The sequence below is a fragment of the Crocodylus porosus genome, unplaced genomic scaffold (assembly GCF_001723895.1).
Source record: "Crocodylus porosus isolate Cpor-Errol unplaced genomic scaffold, CroPor_comp1, whole genome shotgun sequence".
Lineage (NCBI taxonomy): Eukaryota > Metazoa > Chordata > Crocodylia > Crocodylidae > Crocodylus > Crocodylus porosus.
This window is the reverse complement of record NW_017728906.1, coordinates 71,282,824-71,293,219: the sequence shown is the minus strand read 5'-3', so window position 1 is coordinate 71,293,219 and position 10,396 is coordinate 71,282,824.

The following is a 10,396-nucleotide window of genomic DNA, read 5'->3' as shown; positions in this document are numbered from 1 at the left end:
AACCTGTCTGCCCCTCCCCCCCACCCTGCCTTACTTCAGTTGAGCTCTTAGGACCAGTGAACACCAGTTAAACCATCCCCTGTGGTCTGTGGGATTGGGGATAATTCAGGGGCATTGGGGAGCCCTGGGGGAGGGTCCTAGGGGGATGGGTGGGATCAGAGAGCCTCTTTGATTTTGCCAACTCCCCCTGACTCCCCCCCTACCAAGCTTCCCTGTAGAACCACCTAGTCCCCTGATCCTCCCAAGCCCTCCCATAAATCCTGCTAGGCCCCAATTCCCCAAACTCCCCACAGACCCTGTTAACCCCTGCCATCCCACCCACCCTTCCCTCTCCCCCAATTTACCTTAAGTTAGGCTCCTCGCACCTATCTAATAACTAAGTTAGATCAGGAGACCATTTTTAACCTGATCTAAAACCCCAAATCCTGGCTGTAATGTCTGTATGAAGCCTCTGTGTTTGAACCTGAAAATCTAGCAGAGTGACTGCAGGCTAAACGGGATCCACTTCTATTGTTCACAGTGGCTGGAGGTGATTTCAAAATTAGCTGTAGGGGACAGCATGACATCCAGTTAATGCCAACAACATGATAAATGGGTTGATGACAAGAAGTTGAAGCTGTTTATATTTTTTGTTCTTGGGTTTTTTACTGCTGAAGAGTATCAAGGGCAATATACTCAGGGGTGGCAGCAGCTAATATATTGAGAAGAATGTTAACATTTATATGAAGTGTTCAGATGACCCATGATCTAGTGAGAGGAGATTATCTGCCTACACAATGAGCTCATAGTCTACTAAGAAGCAAAGTGAGGGCAGGACCATAAACTTTTTTTTTGAAGAATTTCGCAAATTCACAGAACAATTTAGGGAAATATTAGGGAAAAACAGAGCTTTGTACCGGCTTAGCTTCCCCTGTTCAAGTTAGCAGTCCATCACATTGTATTGCCAGAGCAGTGTAAACAGAACAAAGTGAGACCAGGATCTGACCAAGTTTGGGATATAGTGAAACTCAGTAAGATTCTCTTATACAACCTATTCCAAAATATATGACCCAATTGTTTTTGATTGTGGAAGTTCTTGTACAATACACAGAAAGGTGCAAGATGCAATACTTCCACACAAGTAATAGCAGAGCCAACAAGCTGTCTTCTATAAAGACGTTTCATTTGCATTGCCTGCCTCTTTTCTGATACTTAAGAGCAAAAGGTTCTGTAATATCAACAGAGAATAACCGTATTAATGGAACCTCAGTATACATACAAGGGTATTCTTTAATGCTCTCTTGTTCTACATTACTCTTGCTACTATATAAAAATATGTTGTAGCTGCAAAGCATTACTGCTTATCTTTTTTTCTTTGCATTTAGATGGAAAGCTTTCCAGTGCCGGGGTTACCTTTTCCTATATTTTTGTTCAGTAGTCTGTTCCTGTTCTGAATTCAGATCAAAGGAAATGATTACTTGTATATACACTGTTGTATGTATTTTATTCCATAAACCTAGAAATTCAAGATATTCAGGTGATTGAGGAAACTAGTTTAAAAGAGTGAATAATTGCATAAAGAAATAATACAGTCTTGAACTACTGCCTGGCAGATATAAAACATTACAGTGTCTAACCAATATATTCCCAGGTATAAATCTTTACCACATCGTTAAAAATGGAATTTCAATTCTTTGTCTATAGTTTAATGTTGTACAAATTGTGTAGTTATTAAGTATTAAGTTTTGGGAGTGCATGTGTACATGTGATGAGGTTGTGAGGCTGAAGAGTTCGCTAAACTATCAGTAGCTGTTGTGTTCACTTTGTTAAGTAGGTGCACTGATGATGTGGTGTGTATGGAAACTCCTTTTAATGCTGTGTTCATACCATAAATGTTGTTGGTTTATTTGAAACATCTGGCTTTTAATGTATCTCCTGAAATGGATCAATAGCTACAATTTCATTTTCCAGATTAGAATTTTAAGAAGTAGGCCTCTTGATCCAATAGGGCACTTTATTATCATCTGCCATATTTGCAGCAGTGCACTATAAAACAAAAAAACCCCCCAATATAAAGTATTACATTGAAAATTCTGAACAATTCCTGTGAGGCTCTCAAGAGCCTTATGAAATAAATAAGTGTAAATAAAAATATATTTGATATCAAGGTCTGAGTCACAGAACAAAGTTTTTGTTTTCTTAAAAGCAATAAACTATGAATAGCTACCTACACACTCACTTTGAATAAATTGGAAAGAGATGGCTTGGCATTTTGCAAGGTATGTTTGGCATGTGTAGGGTTCTGTTTTCTATCTAAAGTATGAATCTGAAAAGAATGTCAGCTATTCATCTTTACTTTTATAATTATCTGTTGCATAGATTTACAATTTGAAAGGAAAGATGAGGTCCAGATAGCTAGCTCAAGTTGGACTTCTGAATCTTAGTGAAATAAGATGTATCAAATCCAGGAGAGTTTGTTTTCCTATGAAAGATATTGTACAATAGGGCACAATCTCATTGGTATATCCCTGGTTGCCTCTGGGTGCCTGAAATGCCAAACTAATAATCAGTATTGGTTTGGAAGATGACATAGTTAACTGTTTATATATATATTTCTTTTTTTTCTTAACTACATGGTTTTCCAAGTCAAAACTCTGAGCTTTAGTTTGGTTTTAAATATAATTAGTTAGCAAACACAGGCTGAGCCATAATAGTAATAGCAATAGTAATAATAACAATGACAACAACAATAATAATAATATACTTGACAGTTTTTGGTAAGCCTAGTTGTATTTCAAGAGGTGTCTCTGAACCACGTTCCCAAAGTACTCTGGGAGTGAGTTGCATGTATACCTTACTCATGCACTCCCATTCCTATGCAGACAAACTGGAAAATGCACTGTAGGCCACCCCTCTGCCCCTTTGAAGTTGTCTCCGGTATGCTTGAAAGTTGGGTTGATGTGTAGATTACCTGGATGGCTGCACCAAAACATTTCCAGGTTTGACATGTGGCAGCCAGAGCAGGTGGACTGGATGTGCTTGGGAGTTTCCTTGCTAGGATATGTTGGGAATGCAGCATTTAAGTCCAAAATGTAAATCCTTAGAGCCCCACTCAGCTATTGCCTATCCCAGGAGGTTTCCACCAGTAAGCTTCCCCAGAAGCCTAAATTTCTGCTTCAGGGCATAATAGAACTCCTTAAATCTCAACAGTGTTGAACAGCTAGGTACCCAGCTCATACCTAAACTCTGGCAGGATTCACATACTAAGCATTCCTTCACTTGTCTTGCCTACAAAGTCCTACCTAGTCTCAGAGCATACCTGTTGGATCAGACCAAAACATAGCAAAGCACCACAGAGGCAGCATCACTGCTAGTGCCTTTTTACCTAGTTGCCACTGGTTGTTAGAGCACTCGCTCAGGATGTGGGAGACTCTGGTGGGCCTTTTAACCCATATCTCCTGCCTACTAAAAGAGTACTATAAACACCAAAGTCAGGGTTCTCACAACTCCTGTTGAAGCCAGACTACTTTGCATGGAATAATTAAATTGGGTAACTAAGAGAGAGAGAGAGAAATTGAGAAAGAGAGTATGTCAATGATTCAACAACCCAGTGATTAGAATACACATCTAGGAGGGGAAAGGTGCATTTCCAATCCATGTTTCCTTAATATAAAATTCTTCAGCATTCATGAATCCCAGGCTTTTCCATTCTCCCAGCTAAACTACACTACATTTCCGTAATCCTGCCCTGAAAGTCAGAGAATAGTTCAGTTTCCCTATCTATTCAGTCATTTGCTTCTCCATTGATACTTCTAACAAACATGCTAATCAGGATGAACTGGGGGTGCATTTATTTGCAAGATGGGCAGCTATCCTCTGGGTTAAAATCACCAACTCGATTTACACAAATCTATGTAAAACAGCAATTAAGTGAGAATGACTTTCAGGCATTTTTAACATGAATCAGAACCAGCTTAGTTAAATTTGAGATGAAAAGCTCTGTTTCTTATTAACAGCACTCTGATACATCCACTTCAAGGCCATTATGAATTATTTTTGTTGCACTGGGTTTTTGTTCACTTCTATGAATCACAAAAATCCACCTTAATGACTGACAAATTCATTGGCATCATTAATGACAGGAGTAGTCTGTGGAAGTCACTGTAAACCTAATTAAGAATTCTCTGTCTGGTATTTGTTCAAGCACTTATACAATATGCTTTGGCATCAAGCAAGGTTCAGCAACACGTATGCCAAATCTAGTTTTTTTTAACAAATGTGACTATCTGTGTTTCTTAATACGTCTGAATTACTGCCCTCACCTAAGTGATTTTCCTATCTTCCCAAAATATAAACAATAGCTTTAGCAGATTTTACTTGTGGGAGATGTCTGCATATTTAAATTGCTGCATCTTCCTATGGATAAGCCATACTTCCTGGAAGGATTTCATTTAAGCAGTACACTAAATCAGAGTTAATAATGCTGTACTCCCATTCCCAGAAATGCCATCATGGATAGTTGTAGTTCCAGGAATTATGTGGCAAAACATGGCTATGTCCCAGCTGTTCAGTAAAAAGTCTGCTATAGATTTAGATGCTACCCTGAATCAGGGAAGCCATGTGCCATAGTGGAAGCAGGGGGGGAAGTGGGGCTCAGCTGGCATGGGCCATTCAGTTTCCTAGCATGCAGGAAGAGTGTGCAAGGCAATGACAATCCCTGTGCCTTGCAAAAGAGGGACATCTGTTTTCTGTGGACCTCATGAAGAGTTCCCAAAAGGCAAGAAGACTTCTTACTTCCTTTCCTTCTCTATATACCTGTGTAAAGCCAGAGATAATGTGGTCTATGGGGAGAGTGTCAGAGAATTCCAATTTTGGAAGCGCTTATTACAAATTTGAAAGGATCATCACACCCTTTCCTAAATGAACATCTTTAGCAGCAAGAGGGAACGTAGTTCATGAGACCATCTTTACAGCACGTGTGTTTACTGAGTAATCAGTGACATGGTGTGAGTGTATAGGTTGATAAAAAATAAAATTTAGCCAATAGACGCTGGCCTTGCTTTTGCTTGTAGCCTATATGTCAACAAATTGCAGTTTCTTCAGATTTTTTTGTTATTCAAACTTTCTTAACACATTTTGGAATTTAAAAAAAATATGGATTGAAACGAGCTCTGCAAAGATTCATCCAATATGCAGTGATGACTTATGATTGATCTTAAGGGTCGTAAAATATTTTTTCCCAGACTCTTGGCAGAAAATTTTCTGGCACATATCATACAAAGTCAAAATTCAGGATTTTTTTGGCAAAAATATACACATATCACTTTGAAATTCATTTGCTACACAAGTTTTTCAGCATAATTTGGGGGCTTATAAGCTTTTGGGGAAGGAACTCAAAGGGATAGCTGAAATGAGTTTATTTAAAGATGGAATAAGTAACCACCAAGAAATTTTGCAATGATTTAACCTTCAGTTATTCTCATAAATGGTAAAAACCAAGCTACAGTCACTCAATATGTGTAAAGCCTTTGCTTTATGAAATAATCAGATTGTGCAGTGAACCAGTTTGGGGCAAACAGGATACCCGAATCATTAAATTATCTTCTGTACTTCAGATGAAATGCATTAGCAAGTAAACTGTGCAAATTCTATGTGGGTCATACGGTTGATGTGTTACCTAGTTCATTCTCCTGAAATAATGTATTTGTTAATGTTTAGAAGCTATGACAGTCCCCATATTGGAGTTGTCTCCCCAAAATGTCTTGTAACAAACCTAGCCCTTTTTTTTTTCTGCAAACACACAGTTTGTAGAAATCAAAAAGAAGAGGTGTGTTTCACATCACAGAGATCTGGCGCCGTCTGCCAATACAGCGTTTCAGTGTCCAGCTGCACCGTGTGCTTCAGATATGATAGGGCACAACAAAACACACCGTCATTATCATTTATCCTACAGAGTGTAGGCGTAAATAAAGTGCCCACATTTATGAAACTCAGAGGGATCTCCATGGAAACGCTTAATCATTGACATTTAAGCTCCTGGTGCTGATAAGGGAAGCAGCTGACTCCTGACCTATTACTCACAGTTTATAAAGGTAAGAAGCAGGATTTCTGCCTTGAACTGGCTGAAATGATGCTATAACAGCCTAGTCTATTGTATCTTTCCACTCCCTCTTTTTTTTTTTTGCCAAGGATAGCTTTGAGTTTAATAATCTCTGTTTCTTTGACCTTTTCTCTTTTATGTCAGGTGGCAGGGCACCCCCTCAGGATTGTTTGAGAGAAACCCAGGCTCTAAGCCCACGCACTTGAGACCACATGTGTCCATGATCAGTTCTAATCTCTTTTGGGCAGAAAGAGACTAACTCCAGGAAATTTATGTTTGGGAAGACCACCAAGCAAAGACCCCAGTGGGAAGTTGTATATGCATATTTCCAAGAAATGATTCAATGTTCCCAGTGCATAAATATAAAAATTAGCATTCTCTGACCTGATTTAGTCATTGTCCCTTCTTGTCTTCTTTATCCCCTGTGGGCTAAGAACAAATCCCTTCCTGCAGTCAGTAATGCTAATGTACTATGAACCCACTGAAGCCTGGGTTCCTAATTCTTGCTGCCTGGATCATACATTCAAATAGCTGCTGATCTGATCTGGATCTCTCACCAAAATGTTCTTTGGATCAGCTTCCTCTGGTTCAGTGCCCAGTGCAGTCCAGCCACTCTCCTCTTTCATCATAAAGTGATAACCACACCTTCCAACAACACTCAGTTCCCTGGCAATCAACTCCTTGTCTTTATTTGGGGGTTACTTTCCTTCTTAATAAGAATCCACTAGTGTAAACTGGTTTCTGAAAGCTGCCCTTTCCCCACAGACACCTGGTGGGAACTCCAAGACACGGTGCCTGCCCCTTCCCCTCCACTGGTAGCCTGTGCTTCTGACATTTCACATCCGGTGTGGTTCCTTATTACAAAACCTGATTTGACTCGAAAGACAACTCTGAAAAGTCAACTCTTTGTGGGTAGGAATTTATGATTCTAATATTTGTTTTATTCCAAAACAATTTGCAGGGTTTGTTCTCAAGACAGCCCCACATAATTTCCATTAGTGCTAATAGAAGTGATTGTATGCAGAAAAAAAAATGCAGATTTTTCCATCTATAGATCACATAAATTAACTTCTGATGGCTTTTCATGAAATTAGTAGATTGTCCCAGTATTGGTCATAGTGAACAAGTTACAAAATCACATTCGTTGCCATTCTTTCTGGCACCCCATTTCTACATAGTTCCAGTTTCTCTGGCATGAAGTATGGTAGGTTTTTGGTGATTTCTTTCTCTTTTCAGTATTTGGAAGTGTAGGGGCTTGGGGAGTTTTTTGTGGCAGACATTGTCCAAGTACCAATAGAAATCACACATTATATTTTGGTCGGCTGAGTAAGGCACTGGACTAAGAAATGGGATCTATCCCTGGCTTTGCTGTTGACTGACTGTATAACCATCCTGAGTTGTGCCTCAGTTTCTCAGTTTGTAGAATAGGCATAATAGTAAAACAGTTTGAGAACTGCAGATGTAAAGTGCTATTTTGTATGGATCTTCAGTGTTTTTACAATTATTATTAAAGCTTAACCTTTAATTTTTATCATAGATCCTTGCTGAAGGGGTTGAGGCATGCTGGCCCAGCAGTGCCAGGAAGTTTATGCAAATCCTCTAGGAATGTATGAATATTTGCCTCCTCCTCCCCCCCAACACACTATCCCTGAGCACTCGACATATATCAGAAGATAGTGACTACCAGCAGCATTAAGACAGCTCGTACAGGAGGAATACATGCTTTTAGTTTTGAAGGCCCAAGCAAGTAAAGGGCACATGCTAACCTGGAAACTTGTACTTGGCAAATGTCACCTATTTTGGATGAGCTTCACCAAATGGGGAAGTCGTTTTCAAAAAGTGTGTGTATCTTTACTGGATGAGCATATACTATAGCCAATATAAGCACAGTGAATATCATCTTAGCTTGGGCAACAGACATCTATACACTAAAGCTGAGGGCCTAGGGTTTGTGCACTGCTTTCAGTTATACCTGTGCACCCATTTTGCTTGGACTTTACATATTCTGCATATATTACATGGCTTCATTTTACAAAGCTATTGAAATTTAACTTTTTTCATAAATACAGAATTTTTCTGTAAAGTTTATATACCTGTCCTGGGAGGCAATAGTTCCCTAATTTTACAGAATTTAGCTTCTCTTTTTATTAGAAAATATCTGGTTTATGAGTTTTCGTGGTGATTTTTAGTTCTTTTGGTGATCTTCCTTTATTTCTGACCCTCAGTCATTTCTCAGCAAGTTGTGAGGCATAACCCAATGTATTGAAAGATTACCCCTTTGTTACTTCTGGATTTCAGAAATACAAACTTATTTTACCATTCAATACGAGGTACCCGCTGTATCATCCATGTTACACACATAACCTGAGAGGGATGATGACACAGAGAGTGATCTTGATAAATGAGGGATAAACTCAGTATCCTGCCCCAATGAATGCTTCAGTGGGCATTAGAAATGGAAAGTCAGCTATGTTCATACTTCCAACTGTAAGTAACCCTGATGTATTTGGAGATTTTTTTAGGTACACTCTCTGTGGGTTTTTTAGGTACACTCTCAGTTTAAATAAAATTAGCCTCCCCCTTAATGACTTTAATGTGTGATTTGGCTTTATCTCAGTAATCATATCCTTTTTCCTCTGAGTACATGCGCTTCAGCACAGCACCTTGGCTTCAAGAGTGGTAAAAGCAGCTTTATCTGTTTGTACAGAGTGTACCGTTACTCATTACCAGAGAGCTAATGGTATTTAATAACATTTAAATAGTAATTAATGTTGTAAAATAAAATGTGTTTTGTTGTTGCCTGATAAGACCAACTGCCACTGATTACTTGCACTATTATGTATGGATGCTTTAACATTGGTGCCGGAAAAAAAATAATAAGGGAACGTTTTCATAATGAGCCACGTGCCCAAACTGGGCAACCCCCTCCCCAGCTCTTGCCAACAACTCTTGCTTACAGGCATGTCAGCCCTCCAATCCCACCAATGCCACCCCACCACCACCACTCCATAGACCCATAAATACCACCTCTCAATCCTGCCTACCTCTCTTAATTCTTCCTGCCACTCCCCTTACCTTAACTTACCTACATTAGGCTTCTCCCATAAGCCCCCACACTGCTCTCAGGAGCATCCAACTGCTGCACATGCCACTCCAAGTCCAGGTAGTTGCTGCTGTACATTTTTATGCTTAGAATTATGCATGTGTATACAAAAGGCAGAATCCTCCACCTCAAAACAGAGTCTTGTATCCTGGCTCTCCATAACTTGACTAGTGAGACCTCAACAATAGTCATAGCAGCAAGTAACTATGCAGGTGGATGCATAGCCAAGGCAATAAGAAGGGAAGGGGAAGGAGGGGTATCCACGACCCTGCCCTTCTCCTAGAGTTAGGTAGCATGTGTGCAGCTCCCTGCATTGTTGATAAGTTAGGATTCAGTGACATAAGCCCACCATGTGCAGGGGCAGGTACATATGCTCCCTGCTGAATTGATTGAGCTTCAGTGTTGAGCATTCACCATATCCTACTGAGGATTGCTTGGTGTTTTTATTAGCTTCTCCCTTGCTGCCTTTTTATCATTCATCAGGACTGTTATTTATTTTTGCCCTTGATAATCCCTCTTTGCATCTTTAAAAACTCTCTCTCTTCCTATGAAAAAAATGTGAAAAAGCAACATATGGGCTTTATACACCAAAAAAAATATTTGTTTCCTTTGAAATGAGGAAAACTGCAGAGGGCATTTAGATAGGCATTTCTCACACTGCCTGCTGTAATTTTCTCTTCTGTTCTTTGTTCCAGCTCCTGCATCTGAAAAACTCAAAGGCTGGCATGATAGTAGGGCTTCACTAAGTTTCAGTTTGCTATCATAATCACACAGGTGCCCAGTTTTCAGTATATCCGTTGTGTTTTTCCCTTGCAGGAGGTAGAATGAAGGATAAAGACACTCTGAATCCATGGCAGCATCTCAATATCCTTAGAGAGGATGTTGGTTTCCACTGAACAATGTCTGAGGATGGAGTGCATTTAAAGGCCTTCCCCTTTCTGGGCCTTACTCAGGGCTGCAGGAGGTACCTCTGTTGACTTGTACTTCAGATCTCAGACATTTTTGACAAAAGGCTGCTGCACCCTTTCTGTTAAAGGACTACTCAGGATTTATTTTCTGCTTTTAAGCCATGGAAGAATAGTTCCCATTTTTGTAAAATAGGCCATTGATCAAATCATCTTCCAGAAAGTGGAAGACCTGGCTTCAATTCCATCATCAATCTGATGAGGTTCAAGCCTTACTTGGATGCTTAATGTCCAGATCCTCAAAGGTCA